Raw genomic sequence first — 22,905 nt, 5'->3', positions numbered from 1 at the left:
GTATAAAAACCGCGACCCTGGACACTTATCACGGTACCACGTTCCCAACGACGGCGACCGTGATAAACTCTGAAAAAAACGGCGTCGTTGCGCTGAAAACGCGTGCGATGCTCAGAAGCGGCGGGTCGATCCGGGGGGTGCAACAACTGTAGTAGGGTGCGATGACGACGGCCGTGGAGAAGCTCCGCAGGCGAAGGGCCGTCGCGTGGCGTGGTCCGGTACGATGACAGGAACGTGATGAGGGCCTGCTGACGAGAGTGCGTAGCACGAAGGCGGTCCATATGATCCTTGAATGTGCGTACAAAACGTTCCGCTGCACCATTCGATTGAGGGTGGAACGGCGGAGTAAGAACATGGCGAATGCCATTGGCAGAACAAAAACTTTCAAATTCAGCAGAGGTAAATTGTGGACCATTGTCAGACACTAAAACTTCTGGAAGACCCTCAATACAAAAAATTGAAGTCAACGCCTGTATAGTTTGTGCAGACGTTGTAGACTGCATGGGCACAACAAACGGAAAATTACTAAATGCATCTATCACGATGAGCCAACGAGAATTCCAATATGGACCAGCGAAATCAATATGTACTCGCTGCCAGGGACCGGCAGGGCGTGCCCATTCAAAATAGCGTTGAGGCGGAGCAGCTTGGTGTTCGGCACACGTCGAACAATCTGTAGACATCTGCGTAATCTGCGTATCAATACCGATCCATGTACAATGACGGCGGGCAAGCTGCTTGGTGCGGACCACTCCCCAATGACCTTGATGCAACAAGTCGAGGACCTTGGATTGGAGCACTGGGGAAACACTACACGAAGCTGGTCATTCTCGGTGCGTAACAGCAAAACTCCGTGCGAAACAGACAACAGATGACGTTGCGGATAATAGCGACGAACCACAGGATCCGATATGTCCTTTGCCTTGGACGGCCAACCACGTTGAACAAAACGTAATAGTAAACTCAGATGAGGATCCGTAGCTGTCTCACGTGCCACCTGACGATAATCAATCGGAAAATCCCGGAGGGATTGATGCTCATCGGCGTCAATCTGATGGCAAGAGTCGTCAGAGGAATCGAAGATATCATCCGCAGCAATCGGCAACTAGAAAGCGCGTCAGCGTTTGCATGCTGAGCTATAGGGCGATACAGTATCTCATACTGGTATTGTGATAACAAAAGAGCCCAACGTTGTAGTCTCTGAGCTGTCCGCTGAGGAACTGGTTTAGACGGATGAAACAGTGACGTCAGGGGCTTGTGATCTGTTACTAAATAGAATGGTCTACCATAGAGGTAGTGATGGAATTTTGTGACACCGAACACAATAGCCAACGCTTCCTTGTTCAATTGGCTATAATTACACTGAGCTTTGTTTAGCAATTTAGATGCGAACGCAATAGGACGTTCGGTGTTACCGACTCGGTGAGACAACACAGCACCGAGGCCGAAAGAAGAGGCATCACAAGCTAACACCAGAGGCTTGTTAGGGTCGTAATGGACCAGACAACGATCATTCAATAAAGCCTCTTTAAGCTGCTGAAAGGCTGATTGGCAATCAGCTGACCACACAAACGGAACATTCTTACGGCGGAGACGATGCAACGGTGCAGCAATCTGTGATGCATTAGGTATAAACCTAATATAATATGTCAATTTGCCAAGAACTGCTTGCAATTCATGCAGATTGCGAGGGGCGGGCAAATCACGAATAGCTGCTAAATGTGACTGGGAGGGATGAATGCCTTGAGCATTAATAACATGTCCCAGATACTCCATCTCCGTAAGGAAAAATGAACATTTATCGATGTTGCAACGTAGGCCTGCCTGAGACAACACTGTAAACAAACACTCCAAATTACGGAAATGTTCAGCAGGCGTCCGACCGGACACAACAATATCGTCTAAATAGTTGCAACACGATGGCACATTAGCCAGAAGTTGTGACAAAAAACGCTGAAAAACAGCTGGAGCTGACGCACAACCAAAAGGCAAACGCAGAAAACGGAACAACCCCAACGACGTGTTTATGACAAAATACTGTTGTGATTGCTCGTCGAGGGGCAATTGCAAATATGCTTCACGGAGATCAATTTTGGAAAAGAAACGAGCTTCCCCTAACTTATCCATCAGCTCGTCCGGTCTAGGCAAAGGAAAAGAATCAATGACAGTCTGAGGATGAACTGTCGACTTAAAATCAGCACACAAACGTAACTTGCCAGACGGTTTCTTTATAATAACTAAGGGAGAAGCCCACTGGCTCGCTGAAACGGGTTGAATAACACCGTTGTTTTGCCAACGACGAAGTTCATCTACTACAGGTGCCCGGAGGGCGTGAGGCACTGGACGAGCACGAAAAAATCGAGGCTGAGCATTATCTTTTAACGTAATATGAGCGGCAAAGTTCGCAGCACAACCTAGTTCGTCTTTAAATATGTCACTGTATTGTTTACACAAATCGGTTATGCTGTCTTGAGGAACAACAACAGAATTAATTTGCAACACATTGTCTTGGATAGACAGGCCAAACAAGTCAAAACAGTCTAATCCGAAAATGTTTACACTGTCTGTAGCGCGGAGCACTGTGAATGAAACTGTTTTTGTATTGCCACGGAATGTGGCTGGCACGCTACATACACCTAACACAGGAATTTGTTCTCCACTATAAGTAGCCAAAGAATGTTTTGCCGCTGAAAGTTTAGGGCGGCCGATAGCCGCATACGTAGCACTATTTATGAGAGTCACAGACGCACCAGTGTCTAATTGAAAATTGAAGGTCTTATCCTGGATGCGTAGCTTCACAAATAGTTTATTACACTGTCTCTGGATCGGTGCAGTGGAGGCGGAAGACACAAAATCAGCGCGTTTAGCGCGTGTTCGCTGCTTACGACAACTCGTGGGTTGGGCGGGTGGAACAACAACTCCCGCTTCACTTGCGGTCTGTACATTACTTTTTAAAGCGTTTGAATTACGCTTGGGTCGCATAGCAGAGGGCTGGGTGGGTGGCTTATTGCGAACAAGTTTATTACCCACACGAACCGTGGAAAGGTCTTTAAACGCGACCTTCTGGGCGGGCTGGCTTTGAAGAACATGAATATCCATGGGCTGGGCAGCACTAGAATTGTTCTTGCGTTTACGCAAACAAACAGTCTGGATGTGTCCTTTCCTTTGACAAAAGTGACAAACCGCGTTTCTTAACGGGCAACGTTCACGAGGATGAGCAAGAACACACTTAGGGCAAGACTTAACTCTATCATTTTGCACACGCGGCTGACGAATGTGTTTAACATGACGCGGCCGGCTAGTGTTTACAGTCTGACTCTGCCGGTGGGGCCGCGGGCGTGACATAACTTGCTTAGCACAGACAATTTGAGAAATACATGGCTGATCTAACTCACACTCAGCATAGTCAAAAGTATCTTGGGCTTCAATAATGTTCATCACAGTCTCTAATGACGGGTCAGGCAACTTTAAGATAGCAGCACGAATACGAGAATCTGCAATGTTTTGAGTAATAGCGTCTCGTAAAATGACATCACTGTAGGAAGCTCCACACACACAATTAAATCGGCACTGACGGGTGAGGCCCCGTAAATCTGTTAACCACTGTTTATTAGATTGATGTGGCAGTTTCTTTAATCTGAAGAACTTGAATCTGGCCGCTGCCACATGAACTCGCGACTCGAAATACTCAGCAAGCTTGGTAACAACAACGTCATAGTCTAAAGCTTCTGGCTTGGATTCCGGGAACAACTTACAAAGTAGTCTATAGACTTCCACGCCTGCAGTGGAAATTAAATAAAGCTGCCGCTCATTACCTGTGATTTTGTAGACTGACATGTGCGCCTGCAACTGCGCGAAATATTCTTGCCATTCTTCTCGTGATGCCTCAAAAGCACCAAAAGGCGGTGCTGCCTGTGCTTGTTCCTTGTGTGGTGGTGGATTAGCCGCTTGTTTGGCGATTGCTTCCACCAGACTTTGTATTTGCTGACTCTGTAACAAGATCAACTGTTGTAATTCGGTAGACATAGTGAACACAATTTAAACCAGCCCCCAAAATTCTATCTCAAGAAACAAGTTGAACCAGCCCTGCACACGAGTTCGGAAGTCCTCGTCGCCAGTTTTGTGGCGGCCTTCGTAGCGACAACACTTCGCTGTAGAAACGGCCTACGAAGTCACCGCCACACTTTTAATAGCGGGCCGACCGGTCCGCTGGAACAGTGAACAGAAAGATGAAAACCCAAACACTCGGATTAAATGAAAGTCGGTACTTATCTTTATTAACGAAGATACAGAAACACAGTAGTGAACTCCGTGTGTACAGAAATCTGTCTAGTTCGAGTCGGAGCGGCTAGGTCAGCGTCGGCTGACGACAAACAACAAATCTGCTGCGATGAACACACAACTGACTAGCAAGTACACAATTCGGTGGCGAGTATACAACTGAGCGGCGAATACACAACTGTCCTAGCGCTCGCGACTCCAGCGCTTAAGAAGCCAGAAGCCAGCCGTGGCGCGCGCAGACTTGCGGCGATTTCCTGTCTCGCTGGCGCTGCTTATGCGGACGGCGTCCGGACTTTGATGCTGCCAACGTTTTGGCAGCGGTCTCGGGTGGCATTACTGGCTAGGATATAACAAATATTGTCGTAAAAAGCGAAACAGCCAATTAAAGTGGGCAAGAATCAGTTGCAGCGACATATTCAGGGTGGCAAGAAGTAATCTGAAAAGCTTCTAAGGGAGCTGCAGGGGTGATCCTGTTGGAAATAATTCTTACGAAAAAATTCAAGACATTGCGCCATTAATGAGTTATTTATCACTGGAATTAGCCAATCACTGTTTATTATTTCCGTAGGGATGCCAGAATATCAAGAATAGAGAGGAAAACTAATGATGAAGTAAGAGTTAGAGTGAAGGCAGATGATACAGTGATAGATGGAATTGAAACAAAATCGTTAAAATGGTACGGACATACGATGAGAATGCTAGATGATAGGTGGCCAAAGAAGGTTTATGAATGGGAACGACCCGGCAGACGTAAGCGCGGAAGACCATGACGTTCTTGAACACACCACATAAATAGGGTAATGGAACATCTCAGCATTGACAAGGAAGATGCGTTGGATAAAGAACCTTGGCGGTGGATAACAGGTATACAACAAGATGTTGTTGTTAATAAATCTTTGTATTGATAAATGCTATAATAATAATAATAATTATAATAAATTAACCAATCAGGTCGTTGCGCGTGTAAATTCGAGCAGACTATCAGAGACAGTGTCACCAATCTTGTTCTTCGTATGGTTTTCTCAGACCGAACAAAAACAGCTTATGATCACTTTGCTTAAATTTTTCAAGTCCCATAAAGGCGCATTCTAAAGGAAATTTGGGTGTACACAGAGACTTACGGTCAATAATTTTCACTTAATCAGTATGTTTGTTGGGTAAGAGTGGGAAACGATAAAATTAATATGACGCAGACGCCACCATGGACTGTACAATGTCTTGTGGAATGTATGTTAAATGTATGTTCTCATGTATAGGATATGTGGGACAACAGTGGGCTGTAACTATCCCCAAAGTTTTACGACTAGTGGTAGCTGGAATCATACGAAAACAAGTACAATTATTGCATATAAATAGGCGAAGACACTCAACGCTGTTCTCCAACGCTATGGACTATCAATCACTAAAACATTACTAATAGTAGAATTTCTGTAAAAAAGCAATAAAACCATCGATTTTTGTAAACTATTCCTCCTCGATCTGGGAGTAGCAGAAGTAACGAAGAGTGACTTTCCTGCGGTTGTTTAGTTGGTGCAACTTCGGTAGTATGTGTTGCTAGGTAGCCATTAAGCATCACGGAGGGGCTTACTACAATAACAATTGAGGCGGTACTGTGCAATATGCTTGGTTACCTTACTTCGTACGACACGTCTCGGAAGGCTGTTGCCCTTCTTCCACGGAATCTCGTTTAAATTCCTACAAAACATGTATGTAGACTTCTTGTCATAATGTCTCATAACACAGTTCCGTCAGTACTTCCGAGGGGAAGACCAGTGCCCTATTGGAGATCTGTAATGTTAGTCGTGCTATGGGAGGAATGAACTGTTATCCAGAGGTTCTACACAGTCTTTGTCATAAAACTAACTTATCGCTTATAAACAGATACAGATATTCATTACAGATTGTTTAGGATACTATGATATCTCCTCCTGGGACCTACTTGGCCAACTTACACTGCCTGCGGCCCTTGAGAAAGCCAGCAGGATCCTATGCGCTGAGCGCCCGAAACGCCAACACAGGAGCCACTCCATAACCACTCAAGGGGTATCCGGGCGGAAGCCCTCGTCTCTCTTGACAATGAAAACGTTGCCGAGTCTGGCGGGCAATCAGAAGTGTGCCGAAACCCGATGGGCTTCTGCAGTTATTAACATGGAGCGTCAGGAATGCAGTCGCGAAATCGTGTGAAGTCTACTAGTCTGGCAGCAGCCGGCTTACTTGCCATATAAAGCATGACCTTGTCGACAGTTCCAGCACCCCACGGGTACTAGGAGCAATCTACACAAAAATCGAGTATTTCGCAGAGGGAGGCGTGTGAAAGCGCTCTTAAACAGACGTTTTCCGGACCGTAGGAACGTTTCATATAAATTATGGACGCCAACAGACTCTAAGACAAATCCAAATGGTAAATCTGTCCTGGCCTCACGTAGATATCGTGGTTACAAAGAAGTGTTGTGTTGTTACTTTCAAAACAATTTCGGACTGGAGAAAAGCATCCGAAGAATGTGCTACCATCGTTGGTGAAATAGAGCAAAAGACGTCATTTCCCGAGGCACACAACAGCCCATGCAATATGGGAAATTTCAGTCTTGCGTGGGGAGGCGTGCCTATGAATCGGCGATCAGTTGTTGTTGGGCATTGCAAATTGATTCCGCGTCAGAGGAGGATACTTCGAGGAATCATTGAGAGATGAATGAGGCGTGAAGAATCGCCAGTCGGTGAGACAGAGTGGAGGCAATGGGACATCGTGATATCACGCCTATGACCACGCAACTCACATCTGACAGACATTACAGTTATCGTACCTAGGCGTCGCCGCACCGCCGCCATTGCTGATGCGAGCGCCGAACCGACGCAGCGCCTGCCGCCGACAGAACTACACGACGAATGGTCATGGATAACGTTGAGACATTTTGTCCCTACCTCCTTCCCGTTAATAACTGAGTCGTGTCCACGACCAGTCTAATCGGCCCTGAGAGGTGTCATTCGGCCGGCCGCTGTGGCCGAGTGGTTCTAGGCGCTTCAGTCCGGAACCGCGCTGCTGCTACGGTCGCAGGTTCGAACCCTGCCTCGAGCATGGCTGTGTCATGTCCTTAGGTTATTTAGGTTTACGTAGTTCTAAGTCTAGGGGACTGATGACCTCAAATGCTTAGTCCCATAATGCTTAGATCCATTTGAAACATTTACTTGTCATTTTGTTTTGGTTCTTGTAAACGGTAATGAAGCAAATACAGATTATTAATGTTTTAATCATCTAAGCAATCTGTTAGAGACAGATATCACCCCCTTAATCTCATAAACTTTTGCGAATGATTTCATTTAGTTACTGATGTCACTTACTTATTAATTGGGAGAGAGGGGGAATCTCATTGGTATTATTCACGTTATGTGATGTCAGGAACGAATTCTCGATTCACTGTAATAGAGCTGTTGCAGTAAAGCTTATTTAATCTTTTCTCTGGGGTAATTATTAACGCATCTATCACATTAAATCTACAGCCTCTAAGAAAAACAATACAAAATCAGGATGAAAAATGTTAGAAATACATATGTTGTACCTCATAACAATATTCACCAATAGCTGTTCGAGTACTTTGATCAGATAATTTATATGTAGATGCGCTGATTTCGTCCGTATATTGGAGTTGTATCTACTAGGAATTTGCCAAATCCATTTGAAAATCAGACTAAGACATTGTACTTTCTTATTCGAATAAACGAATTAGCGCAATCAAACAAATCGCCAGTTGAAAGGTGCACATGCCTAGGTTGGGAAAAATCGTCATATCTGCCCCTCAGTCATCAATTTCGTGAGAATGCAAAAACGATTCACCCTTCTTAGAACACAATTTTTTCAATCTCATCCCTCGGTCCCATTTGGTAATGATCTTTCTCCAAGCACCAACAGTTGACAGGAAGGGTTAACATGAATTTCGTAACACAGTCTCCATTTTTGTATTTGTTTCCTGTATCTTGGAAGTGTTTTTGGAATTATACACTCCTGGAAATGGAAAAAAGAACACATTGACACCGGTGTGTCAGACCCACCATACTTGCTCCGGACACTGCGAGAGGGCTGTACAAGCAATGATCACACGCACGGCACAGCGGACACACCAGGAACCGCGGTGTTGGCCGTCGAATGGCGCTAGCTGCGCAGCATTTGTGCACCGCCGCCGTCAGTGTCAGCCAGTTTGCCGTGGCATACGGAGATCCATCGCAGTCTTTAACACTGGTAGCATGCTGCGACAGCGTGGACGTGAACCGTATGTGCAGTTGACGGACTTTGAGCGAGGGCGTATAGTGGGCATGCGGGAGGCCGGGTGGACGTACCGCCGAATTGCTCAACACGTGGGGCGTGAGGTCTCCACAGTACATCGATGTTGTCGCCAGTGGTCGGCGGAAGGTGCACGTGCCCGTCGACCTGGGACCGGACCGCAGCGACGCACGGATGCACGCCAAGACCGTAGGATCCTACGCAGTGCCGTAGGGGACCGCACCGCCACTTCCCAGCAAATTAGGGACACTGTTGCTCCTGGGGTATCGGCGAGGACCATTCGCAACCGTCTCCATGAAGCTGGGCTACGGTCCCGCACACCGTTAGGCCGTCTTCCGCTCACGCCCCAACATCGTGCAGCCCGCCTCCAGTGGTGTCGCGACAGGCGTGAATGGAGGGACGAATGGAGACGTGTCGTCTTCAGCGATGAGAGTCGCTTCTGCCTTGGTGCCAATGATGGTCGTATGCGTGTTTGGCGCCGTGCAGGTGAGCGCCACAATCAGGACTGCATACGACCGAGGCACACAGGGCCAACACCCGGCATCATGGTGTGGGGAGCGATCTCCTACACTGGCCGTACACCACTGGTGATCGTCGAGGGGACACTGAATAGTGCACGGTACATCCAAACCGTCATCGAACCCATCGTTCTACCATTCCTAGACCGGCAAGGGAACTTGCTGTTCCAACAGGACAATGCACGTCCGCATGTATCCCGTGCCACCCAACGTGCTCTAGAAGGTGTAAGTCAACTACCCTGGCCAGCAAGATCTCCGGATCTGTCCCCCATTGAGCATGTTTGGGACTGGATGAAGCGTCGTCTCACGCGGTCTGCACGTCCAGCACGAACGCTGGTCCAACTGAGGCGCCAGGTGGAAATGGCATGGCAAGCCGTTCCACAGGACTACATGCAGCATCTCTACGATCGTCTCCATGGGAGAATGGCAGCCTGCATTGCTGCGAAAGGTGGATATACACTGTACTAGTGCCGACATTGTGCATGCTCTGTTGCCTGTGTCTATGTGCCTGTGGTTCTGTCAGTGTGATCATGTGATGTATCCGACTTGTCTGTCTGTCATGTCATTCCTTTTTAAATAAGACAGGCTATTCGAGCAGTAAGCGATCTCACTTTAATGTGCAATAATTGGTATGCAGGTATTTTTGATCAGACGAGAAACGCCGAAGTTTCATAATGAAACAGGTTTTTTTTTTTTTTTATATCATTCGCTCAGAGTATTAGACTCGTAGCCAACTGTTTAACACCACTGCTTACTGCGGCAAGCAATGTGTCGTCAACAGTACACACTGCAACAATAGGTCCCTGTCTAGGCCAAGGCCTGTCTTGATGGTCTATGCCCTTCGTAGAAGCCCTGTGGCCTCCTCAGGCCAGCCCCCCCTCCCACCCCCCCCCTCCACCCACCACAAGTCTCCATCCACTGCGCTATAAAGTCTTCTCCAAACTGCTGGCTATTGGCTGCTTCCTTATATGCTGAGCAACGGTGACACACAGCAGCGGCGGCGAAGGTGGGCTCGGGGTGTGAAGAGTGTGGATATGCATGTGCGGAAGGTGTCAGCCACCCCCTGCATGATGCGTTACATATGGTTGTAAATGGCCATCATTATTTCCACCTACTTTTATACAATAAAATGCATAGTTTTTGTATTTCCCATCTTCAGTGTAGTGGGAAACAGAAACAGAATTGCAGGTCCTATAGTTCTTTAGTGATGTCTTGTGAGTGTGTATATGACTATATCAAATCCCCTTCTTGGCTTTCCCTTTGTTGTTAAACGTCAAACTATTGAGGTATTGGTGTAACTTGTAACAATACAGCAATGCGGCGGTATATGTGAAACATTTAAGAGCCACACTTGAAAAGCCAGAGTAAATACGTAAAACAGTAACAAATGTCCACAAAACTGTAAACAGCGTCATACATTGCAGCAAATACCATTGGGTATGGTACTCTGCTGGTAATTGTGAATGTCATCTGAAATTGTTGATGCAGACACTTCATAATATTTTTTATAGACTAAGCATGAATTCGAAGTCCTATCTCATGATGTTCTGTAACCAAAGTGTGGTTGAGTAGGTGCGATACCAATGGGAACAAACTAAGTGAGTGAGGGAGTGGACACCACCATTGTTGGTACATGAAGTGTTGTAATTAAAATTGAATGAGTCAAGTGTGCATAACAGACGATGGAACTGATTAAAAGCCAGGGAGATGCGTACAAAGTAAAAGCAGTAAATGAAGTAACTGATAAGAATGTAGAGTAACTGTCTGAAATAGAGGGTGACATTTGTGATGTTTATGAAGAGGTTCTGTCTCACGTAGAAATTGAAAAAAAGTAATAAACCAATTAAAATCCAGCAAAGAAATAACCAATGAAATGAGCATTATCGAATCGTGTGTACCTGAAACTGTATCAGAAGACGGAGAGCAGACTTCAATACAACAGAGACAAGACAGCAATATTCAGAATTTGGATACTGAAAAAGAATCAGACACGAAGGCGATTAATGAGGTCATAATCAAAAGAAGAAAGAACCATGAGATAAAGAAAAACTAGTAACAGTCAGCTGAATAGCATGGAATCACATAGCAATCGAAAACAACTTGCCTTGGGAAAGAGCTGAGAAGTAAAATAGTAAAATAATAATGCAAACAATGAACGCTGTTGGAGTGTATCAAACTAATTTGCCTGCACTTTTAGATAGTAGAGCAGAGGCGAGCGTAATGTGTGAAGCCTTTACTTCTTTAAGATAATTAAAGATTAACGAGCAAAACAAATAATATCAGTGACAGCAGCAAAAATAGTAGGAGCAGTAGGCAAGGTGAGTAAAACAGTACAGAAATTTATGCTAATGAACTTTGCAATCAAGCAACTGAAATTTACTCATGTGTTTCTAATTGTGCCCAAAATAGATGCAGAAGTGATAATAGGAATTAATTCGTTGGTTAAGGAATAAATAGTTATTGACTTTTATATGAAACTAATTAGGAGATAAAACATACAGAAGAAGTTCCAAATATGATTTTAGGAAGCAGGCAAATCAGGCAGACTCTTCAAGGTTTCTGTGGGACTGACAAATACTTACAATGAATATGTGAAATGATACAATAAATGTGTACTGATCATCGTGTAAGAAATATGGGAGTCGAATAACCATAAATCTTGGAGCTAGAAGATTCCAGAATTTGAAGACATAGTGAACACATTAGGCCATGAAAGTACGGAGATCACACCACAAGAAATTTTGTGGGCAGAAAACTGTCAAATTTTAATAGAAGAGTTATTAGACTTCTCATACAGAAAGAAATATAGCTTGGTCAAAAAGAAAGAAATGTTTAATAAAGGAGTGACACAACGATCAGGAGTTCACATTAAGAGTCACAGTAGAAACCTGAGGGTGTCGAAGTTTAAGTTAAGAAGCTAAGTACTTGTAAAAACTTATAAGAAGCATAGTGGGGGAACAATGAAAGTCATAAATTCAGGTTCATTTATAACAATCCTTTTAAAATTACAGGAAAACCACATACAAACTCTTACTAATTAGGAATATTACATCTGTTAAACACATTGACTTAACACAAATCAATTATCTCAATTAATATTCTGACATAACTGTTAACTATAACACTGAAACTTGTAATTGAAGTTTAGTTTTAAATAAGTATGTGACATGAAAATAATATTAAGGTTTAATGAACAAACTGCAAAAAGTTATATTTGAACATTTTTGATATAAGATGTGTGTGAATACATTGGATAAGAATGCTGTGTTTTAGCTTTCACATGGATTGAATAAAACAAAAATGTGTAATTATTATATTGTTATACTTGACACTGCAGACGATAATAACAGTGTAAGTACTAAAAAAACACCATGAGATTGTCCATTGTGATACAAATAGAAAGAACAAGGTAGGACAGTGAGGAAAGGCTGGTTATATCTAAAGAAAAATGGAGCACACTAATTGAGCTAAGTGTTTACACAAATAATAAACTACTGTTGTGGGATGAAATTGAAAATCTTATCTGCTCTTCTTTTCATGGAAATTTAAGTGGTGCACATATTGATAACAAAAATTTAAAATGAATTATTCTGAAATTTATGTGACAGTTAGACTATAAATGATAGAGTAAAGAATGTGATGTTAATGTTTTGTGGAAAATGAATGTTGCTTTTTATCTTATTTATGACCCTGAACTGAATGAAAGGCATATGAAAAGTATGAATGTGAAAGTAGGGTCGTTTTTTATAGTTACCTATTTACGGGATACCTACAAAAAATGTTGGGCATGTGAAACACATCTTCACTAATACACACACACATGTTATACTTTTTTGTTTTCTCATTTCTACATATGTGAATTTCTTACTAAACCTATTTATAATACTGTTCAAGTTATGTAAGGATTGTAGTGTTAGTTTATTTAAGGCAGTGTATACATCATTTGGGAGATAGTTACTGAATTTTAAGCAGTTAATGGAGTGATACATATGCCGTCTCAGTATAAACAATGCTCTGTTTTAATTATTTCTACTGAGAACTGTGGCTTTTTGATATATGAGGAAGAAAAAATGTTAGAGCACATGAAAGGTGGACTTGCATTGCTCTAAAATATAGTTACCAGCCTGAAGTCGATGATGCAGCGTGTACAACTGGTAAAAAGAATAGCACATGGCATCATATATAGAGAGGAAGAATGTACAGTTAATATGTGATTTGTTAAAAATACAACCCTACTCATAGGAAAGTGTTTAATAATCACTAACGTTATCTCCTTCACCTACCTAAGGCAAGACCTAACGATTGTATTTATTTATCGTTGTCTTTAAGTACAGATTATTCTTTTGTGTTATGGTATTCAGTATACAGAAAAGTATAAATGTTGTGTTCTTTATTAGTTAAAAACTTCATAGTCAGTCTTTGCACAGTATTTTCTGTGTTTATATAAAGCACCACAGACAACCGATTCACTTCAATAAATGACTATTTGTGCTACTTTGCAGAAGGAAAGACGGTAAACAACATTAAAAGAAACTACTACCTAATATTTGTTAAAACAGAGTTAAATGTTTAAAAATTTCATTTTGTACTGTGAGATGCAAAGTGCCGTTTTAAATCACTGAGGTTGTAAAGTATCTGTTCCAATGCAATTGCAATGTATTCATATAGCCAGTGCATTAACTTAATTTCTATGTAAAACTATTTAATAGATACTATACTCGAATGCACACTGTTTAACGTTTATAATAAATATGAGGGTTTAGCCTTTTTAGAAACTAATGCAAAACTGACAGTTCCTACATTCTTAGACTAAATAGTAAAAAAAAAAATACTTTGTATGTGCTACCTAAAAGCTATGTTAGACATGACAATGCCAAAATGCAGTTACACTTGCAACTGAAGAACATGAAATCATTTAGTACACATAACAGATTTAACTTGATGTAAGTCACTGAAGTGCATACAAGTTTATTCCCTTACCAACTGAATTCTTTTGACAGAAATAACAAATAGTATATAGGAAAGCCAAGCTTAGGTTATATATGGTTTGAATTTTACAGTTACAGTCACTGTGTAGGTTTTGAATACAAATAGATGAAAAACAACTTTTTTTCTATTTCACAGATAGGGAACTTTGTTATAGAATGGATTAGCCTTGCTACTTTTATACTTAAAGTAAACAAACTGTACTCAAATTCATCAAGATCAATATATTCCCAAACCTGTTTTTCGCAACATTTCAAACATGAAACTTTCAGGGTGACTGACCAGTGTTAGAAACCAGGTGCGCTCTTAGCAGTGTTTTGAAGGCTGTGGAAAACGTCGCTGGTGTGGCAGAAGAATAATCAGGTACTAAGAAGTGTGGTTTAGTTATGGCCAACTTTCAATGTGTCATCGTAGAAAATGATAGCCTCTAATCGTAACTTAGGTCACAGTCTAGGCACAGTGGAACTGGTTCACTGGTAAGCAGAATAGTTACAGTGTTAAAACTGAAGTGATTATTTCTAGTTACTTTTCATAGTAAAGTGACATCACAAAAATAAATCAGTAAGGCAACCCATGCTCTGTTTAATTTAATTATTTCTAGCAGTTATAGAGTTTTTACCGCTTTGCTAACCTTGGCGACTGTCATTATAAATGAAAACTTTCGTTAAGAAACTATTAGGCACAGAGGGAGGTCACTTTGTCGTTAGTCGCGAAACACGTTCATATTTATCTGAATAATTTAAAGAACCAGTGTAGAGGTAGAGGCGGAGACTTTAGAAGTGAGTGTCCTCTATTCAGTTGTGTAAAACGGAAACATGTTTCATGCACAATTATTTGAACGAAGTTAGTACTAAACGTATTGACTTTACCTTAATTTTTCAACTTTTTTGGGTTACGTAAGATCCACTGTTCATTACCGTGTTTTAGTGTTTTTCTTCTCCAACCAAATGATGTTACGATGACTTTTGTTAGTGAGTTAACGAATCACTTCATCTTTAAACGTAAAGTTGTTGGTCGACAACATTTAGTGGCTATATTTTGCGATTACGACAAGTTTGTTTTGAAATATGCTTTCTATTCTGCATTCTCATCTGTTGTTGGAATGCACAAACAAACATCTCACAGTTCTGCGGAACTTCACTCTCAAGCAACACTTTTTCAGTTTGCACAACATAATGTTAATGTTGCTGCTGTGTGTCTTGGCCTCATCAGAGTCAAACAAACTTGCAGTAACATCATTTAATTGGTTCGTTACAAACCACTAGTATCCTACAACGCACGGTGAGTCTTCGTAATTCAGTTACCTACAATAGTTAAAGTAAAGAAAACAATAGAGAAGAACTCATTTTTGCTGTAATTTCTGTAGAATTATTATTACTTAAAACGTATTTATATCTAAAAGTACTGAATATAGAACAGCAACTGACAATGTCACAAAAGGTGCTGAAACATGTTTGGGTTTATATAGAGAAAGTTATATGGACAACAGGAGAACCTGATAAACAGCAATTGCTATAGAAGCTGAGACAACATAAGTGAATTTCCGTGCGTTCAGTGCAGACAAAGCGAAAACCAATTACTGATATGCAGTGAAAGTACGATGACGTGTTTACATATCACATACTATATACTGTTACGTAAGTTGCCAGAGAAGAGCGAGGTCCATCTTTGAGCTTCACATTATCAAAGTTATGTAATGAAAATTACTGACATTGGTGTTGAATGACAGTTAAGACGACAGCGATAAGATTAAACTAGCACTCTGGAGCTTGATCAGTCTACATGATCATTTCCTCAAAACTGTTTCGAATCTAAGATATGTGAATCGTTAAGTCGTCGTTGATGTGAAAATCATGAGAATGCAACGTATCTGAATTTTTCTGTCTTCGACAGAGGTGCAACTCGTTAAACAAAAACTCGTTTGCTGAGTCGTCTGAAAATGAACGCATTTTCTGCTGTTGGAAAATCGCTTTTCCTGTAAGAGGCTCCCGAAAATCCCTTTGCTCTTCTCTTCCACTTCGTGCGCCCTGGACTTATTAGCAGAGACTTCAACGGACTAAAACAGAAGCTGTGAAATGCGATGCCTGTGCACAGAGGTGGAAGATAGTAAAGAAAGCGGATCGTCATATGTAGCAATGGTAGAAAGTGAAACTTATATCTATTTCGGTTAGCCCTGTAATTACTTAACAAATTCCTTGTTGAAGTGAAACTGAGAGTCCAAACGACTGCCATAATAGTAAAAAGATAAATCCTAGCGAACTGGAAATATAAATCTTTTAAATGTAATGAAGATTTTAATTTCATGTTTACGTTGTAAGCATAGGATGATACTGTCTATGATTTTTTCTTATTATTATGAATTTATATATTACGTGTTTCATTGACCTCGCCAAATCCATTATGTGATCGCTGGTGACTATGCATCCTAGCATTGCAGCTTTCTCTTTGCCCGTTCTGATACAAATGGCTTATTGTATGTAACGGTGAATGAGGCAAAGGCACCGTGGAATGGGGACCAATTTCCGCGTATATGTAAGAGGGCAACTTATCTGTAGCAGGTCATCGAGATTCTCCGTTCGCGTGATGCTAAAAGACGGGGCAGACGAAAACGAGCCCTGTGACCGACACGTCAAGCCGTCACATGACGTGGCAGAAGGCAGCGAGAAAATGAGTTGAAAGGTCGCAGTGGCCGGCCGTAGAACGGAAACGAATCTGTCACACTAATGACAGTTCCCTACAGTGTCAGGGACGGGTTTCAAATGGATAGGTTAATGCTGTATACAGGGTGTTACAAAAAGGTACGGCCAAACTTTCAGTAAACATTCCTCACACAAAAAGAAAGAAAATATGTTATGTGGACATGTCTCCGGAAACGCTTACTTTCCATGTTAGAGCTCATTTTATTACTTCTCTTGAAATCACATTAATCATGGAATGGAAACACACGGCAACAGAACGTACCAGCGTGACTTCACACACTTCGTTACAGGAAATGTTCAAAATGTCCTCCGTATGCGAGGATACATGCATCCACCCTCCGTCGCATGGAATCCCTGATGCGCTGATGCAGCCCTGGAGAATGGCATATTGTATCACAGCCGTCCACAATAGGAGCACGAAGAGTCCCTAAATTCGGTACCGGGGTTGCGTAGACAAGAGCTTTCAAGTACCCCATAAATGAATGTCAAGAGGCTTGAGGTCAGGAGAGCGTGGAGGCCATGGAATTGGTCCGCCTCTACCAATCCATCGGTCACCGAATCTGTTGTTGAGAAGCGTACGAACACTTCGACTGAAATGTGCAGGAGCTCCATCGTGCATGAACCACATGTTGTGTCGTACTTGTAAAGGCACATGTTCTAGCAGCACAGGTAGATTATCCCGTGTGAAATCATGGCGGTGAATCGAGGAAGTACAGTACATACTGACGAAACTAAAATGAGCTCCAACATGGAAATTAAGCATTTCCGGACACATGTCCACATAAAATCTTTTCTTTATTTGTGTGTGAGGAATGTTTCCTGAAAGTTTGATCCTACCTTTTTGTAACACCCTGTATAGAGCGAGAAGCAAGAAGTGAGATGCAAGATTCGGTAACAAACAGCATCTCTCCAGACAACAACAGAATTTGAATAAAAAAAATTAATATATTATTATAAATGGTTAAAATCAAACTAGAGTTACCTGTCAATACATGCACTGGAATGGAAATGATGTCCCATGTTTCTTGACAAAACATAGGGGAACGATGCGGGAGACCCGCACCGCAGTACTAGGCAAGGTCCTAATGGAGGTGAATAGCCGTTGTCTCCCTCCGACTGCTAATGGGGATGAATGATGATGATGAAGACGGCACAGCAACACCCAGTCATGCCGGGCAGGTTAAAATCCCTGACCCCGCCGGGAATCGAACCCGGGACCCCGTGTTCGGTAAGAGAGAACGCTACTGCGAGACCACGAACTCCCAAACTAGATACACTGCCTGACCAAAAGAGTGAAGCACTAAAAAATAAAGAACGTATGATGTTATTTTCGTGATTACGATGTTGTTGTGAGATTCAGTCCAAAGGCTGGTCTGATGCAGGTCTCCATGCTACTCTACCCTGTGCAAGCCTCTTCATCTCCGAGAATTTACTGCAACCTACATCCTTCTGAATCTGCATAGTGTATTCATCTCTTGGTCTCCCCATACGATTTTTACCTCCATGCTTCCCTCCGATACTAAATTGATGATCCCTTGATGCCTCAGAATGTGTCCTACCAACCGACCCCTTTTTCTAGTCAAATTGTGCCAAGAATTCCTCTTCTCCCCAATTCTATTCAGTACCTCCTCATTAGTTACGTGATATACCCATCTAATCTTCAGAATTCTTCTGTAGCACCATATTTCGGAAGCTTGTATTCTCTTCTTGTGTAAACTATTTTTCGTCCATGTTTCACTACCATACACTCTACGCAAATACTTTCAGAAAGGACTTCCTGACACTTAAATCTATACTCGATGTCAAAAATTCCTCTTCTTCGGAAACGCTTTCCTTGCCATTGCCTGTGTACATTTTATATTCTCGTTACTTCGACCATCATCTGTTATTTTACTCTCCAAATAGCAAAACTCATCTACTACTTTAAGTGTCTCACCTGATTTAATTCGACTACATTCCATTATCCTCGTTTTGCTTTTGTCGATGTTCATGTTATATTCTTCTCTCAAGACACTTTCCATTCCGTCCAGCTAACTAAAAAAATCGAGTCATATTTACAATGAAGCTGTCACTGTGAGTCCACTTCTTAGTACGATGCTGCGTTCCACTTGGCCAAGGTGCATGCAAGGATTCTGGTGCGGAGGGTGTCGTGAATAGTCTGCTGAGGCAAACTGGTCCACAGGTGTTGTAACTGATCCTTGGTATCTTGGATGTTGGCGCTGGGACATCAGACGTCCTACCTGGTCTCACGCATGTCCAGTCAGGAACAGGTATGGAAATCTTACACTCTAGGGGAGTACCAAATCATCAAGCAGCCGGGTGATAGACACGCCTTACTTGTGAGAATGAATATGGTCCTGTTCCATGATGGTACCACATATTGTCGTATGTGAGGTAAGACCTGAGAATGTAGGAAATCGGTTATGTAAAGTTGTACCGTTACAGTTCCCTCATTCACAATCAGACGCGACCTGAAGCAATACTTGAAGACTTCGCCCCACAGCATGGCACCGCGAGTGACACCTCTGTATCTCTTCAAAATTCCGTAACAGGGGAACTTCGTAACAAGTCACAGACTTACTCACCGACGACGGTGTTTTGGGGTAGTGGAGAATCGAGATTCATCAATGAACACAATGGGACGCCATTCATCAGTAGTCCATGCTTCCTGGTCACAGTATTACTACAAACCTACATTTGTGATGTGGTCTTAATGGCATCGTACGCATGGAGTGTTAACTTCGTAGTCCGGGTACTGCCGATCTTCGACTAATGGTACTTTACAGTGAGTACATTACTTGTTCTCGGATAGCTGGAGTAGATTTCAAGACGTCACTATGCGCTTGTCGCACAGTAGAGCAACACAGAAGACCTCATGTAGCCGGAAGACTGACGAGTGAGTCTGCCCTCACGTTACCATACAGTCCAACATTGGGGAACTGCCACATCCCATAGAACAGAATAATGCGCTACTTGACCAGCCAGCCAAATGCGGATCCACAATTTTGCTCTTTTGAAATTCTGTCTCACAAGAGTACGCGGCATCACCGTGTCCTTCACTGTCATCACTCGACATCAGATGCTGTTCACGCCGCGATGTACCCTATTAGACCCCGCAACAACACCAAACGGTAAAAAGGCTAACCAAAATGGTGACACTGCTACATATCACAGATAACTGCAACTCTGATTATTGACATACATCTCAGTGGTGTGTATGAGTATGAAGTTAAATTGCTATCCGACCATGTACCCGAGTGCTGCACTTGGTTGTCAGGCTGTGCTTTCATTCCAGTTAATCTGTCAGGTTCTGTACACATCCTGCAACGCGTGGGCGTCTTAGATCGTCCTGGAACACACTACTTTGTTTTCCAAGAACATGTTGCAGGGTCAGTATTTTACAGGGACTGGGCTAGTATTCCCAAGCTTTTAGTGTCCATAGACTTCCCACAACGAAAGGATGTAAGTTAGGAGCGATGTCGTGGTGCGTCTACCATCACCGGCGATCTCTTTTCGTGTTTGGATGATCCTATTTGTTGACGTCGCGAGCATATACACGTATCAGGCGAAGTGTTTCAGGATGGCCTGGGCTGCGTGGCAGTTTGTTATATTTCACTTCATGCACCAAACACTCAAGTAAGTTCCCACCTGAACACTCGTTTTACATACGACGAATGTTACTTAATATTCGGTCGCTGTTAAGCATTGTCAATCAGTGTCCAGGCAGTCTGTGCCCTGAATCGGTGTGCCTTCCTCCTCCAACTTGGCTAAGACTTCGCCTCTTTACAGGCTGCAGGTAAAGTTGTTGAAAATCAACTTTTCCTTCTCATTCATTCCACCACACAAATAAGAAGTCAGATTCAAATCAACTTCTTATATTATCTTCAAAATTACAGCTCACTACAAGGTAAATGAGAACGGCCACCAACTAGTGTACTGCCTCTCTGTTCTGTGTACATTACAGATCTAGCTCTGGTGTCAGTACCTACGATTTAAAACATCTCCCAGCAATGGGGTGCTCCCCATTTATCGACTGCTCTCAGTCACTTACTTCTTTTCTGTGATCTATGTGTTTACGGACGTGATACCTCTCACTCAAGGAATGGGATGTATCACTGCGCAGGGAGAACTGACTTTCTGCACGTGAGGATACGATAAAGTCCTTGTAGGAATGACTAGCCATTACACAAGTTTCAGCAAGACTAGCACGGCTTAGCCTAGCGCTTAACACTGAGTATAGTGAATCGCTCTTCCTGAACACTTATGATTTGGAGGCACGGCGATCTCTGTAGACTTCGCTACAAGTGTTGGACAACAGTGTGGAAACATCGTGACAAATGCATGCTGAACGTATATGCAGATCCTAGTCTAGCCTGCAGGTCGCGGTGTTGTGTTCCATCACGAATGGAACCTGTACAACGTCGGCAATACGTTGGAAGTGTCAGTCATGGTGAGAACGATGTCATGCATAACGGTGATTGCATTTGTTGTGGATTGGCAAGACAGCCAGCCCACTATGACGAAGCCGAAAGGCACGCGTTTAAGCTCACGCAGGCTGGCGTGAGGTCTGGAACAGGACAAGGAATTGAGACTAGCAAAAAACGTACGTTTCTTCTGGAATACTTAACTTTAATCCATAATTGGTGAACATCGCTCTTGACGGTACATGTTTTACAGCATCAATAGTAACTGATATGGCGCCTTGCTAGGTCGTAGCTGAAGGCTATGCTAATTATCGTCTCGGCAAATGAGAGCGTAATTTGTCAGTGAACCATAGCTAGCAAAGTCGGCTGTACAACTGGGGCGGGTGCTAGGAAGTCTCTCTAGACCTGCCGTGTGGCGGCGCTCGGTCTGCGATCACTGATAGTGGCGACACGCGGGTGCGACGTATACTAGCGGACCGCGGCCGATATAAAGGCTACCACCTAGCAAGTGTGGTGTCTGGCGGTGACACCATAGCATTATATCGGAGCTAAGTGAAGGCGAACGGGGGCAAATTGTTGGTGCTCGTTAACCAAGATAGCGTAAATTTTTCACGCATCAACGGGCACCGTGTCGAAGATGTATATCAGACACACGGAAAGCGGAGTAACATCATTCGTTATATCATCACACGGACAGAGACGTGTGTTATGTGATCGTGACGGACGGCCATTGAAGTGGATTGGGACGGACTATAAGAGGAATACAGCTGCTAAAGTCATTGGAGAGCCGAATGTGGCACTCACAAACCCTGTTTGCACGAAACATTTTCGAAGGAATCTTATTAGTCAGGGAATTTATGGACGAGCTTGAATTCCAAAACCGCTGATCAGCGACGCAAATGATCGTAACAGCAAAACGTGGTGACGGAGCCGTATAACCTGGAACTAAATGGCTTCAGATAACTCAAGTTTCAAGCGAATGAAAATTGGCACCGAGGCCGATATTCGATTATGGGTCTTCCGCTCACTAGACAGATCCGCTAACCAATACCCCACCCTGGCACAGTGGCTCTGTACAGCTGCACAGACTAATCTCGGACGCCTTCCTTCACATTCAAAATTCCGATTCATTCTTCAGGCCATTTGATATTCCCAGTCGTTGCTTCCGTCTCCCTACACACATTATAGATGTTTGAGACTTGAAAAGGTCTCTGGAACCATATGTTTTCATCTCATTAAAGGATATTCACCTGGATTTCAGGCAGGAACCCCGTTCAGTTCGATGCTGAGGTTCTACTGCAATACAGAGGGTTAGCCTCTGCAATGCTGTTCAAGAGGAATACTAAGTGGTCTGAGGCAAGAATGGAAATCAGGATAGAGGGGAGAGAAGTGATAGGGTGGTCCGTGCAGTTGTGGAAAGCCACTGTACCAGGAACGCATAGTGATTGGTATATCTGCGTTGTGAACAGGAGACCCATATTCGAATCCTGGTCTTGGTACAAATATTCATTCATCGTTTCAGTCTTCAAACGTACATAGCATAACCTTCACTAGAAAGCCAAGGCAGAATGTCATTTGTTTAGATGAGTCTTCTTTCGCACTGATTTCAACTTCTGGCCGAGTTCACCACCCGAGAGTGAAACATGACGTGGGTTCGGTGATGACTTTGGCAGCCATATCATGGTAGTCCATAGGCCCTATGGTTCTTCTGCAAGGTCGCATTA

This window comes from Schistocerca nitens, chromosome 1 (genome assembly GCF_023898315.1).
Source record: "Schistocerca nitens isolate TAMUIC-IGC-003100 chromosome 1, iqSchNite1.1, whole genome shotgun sequence".
Classification (NCBI taxonomy): domain Eukaryota; kingdom Metazoa; phylum Arthropoda; class Insecta; order Orthoptera; family Acrididae; genus Schistocerca; species Schistocerca nitens.
Note: the sequence above shows the minus strand (reverse complement) of the source record.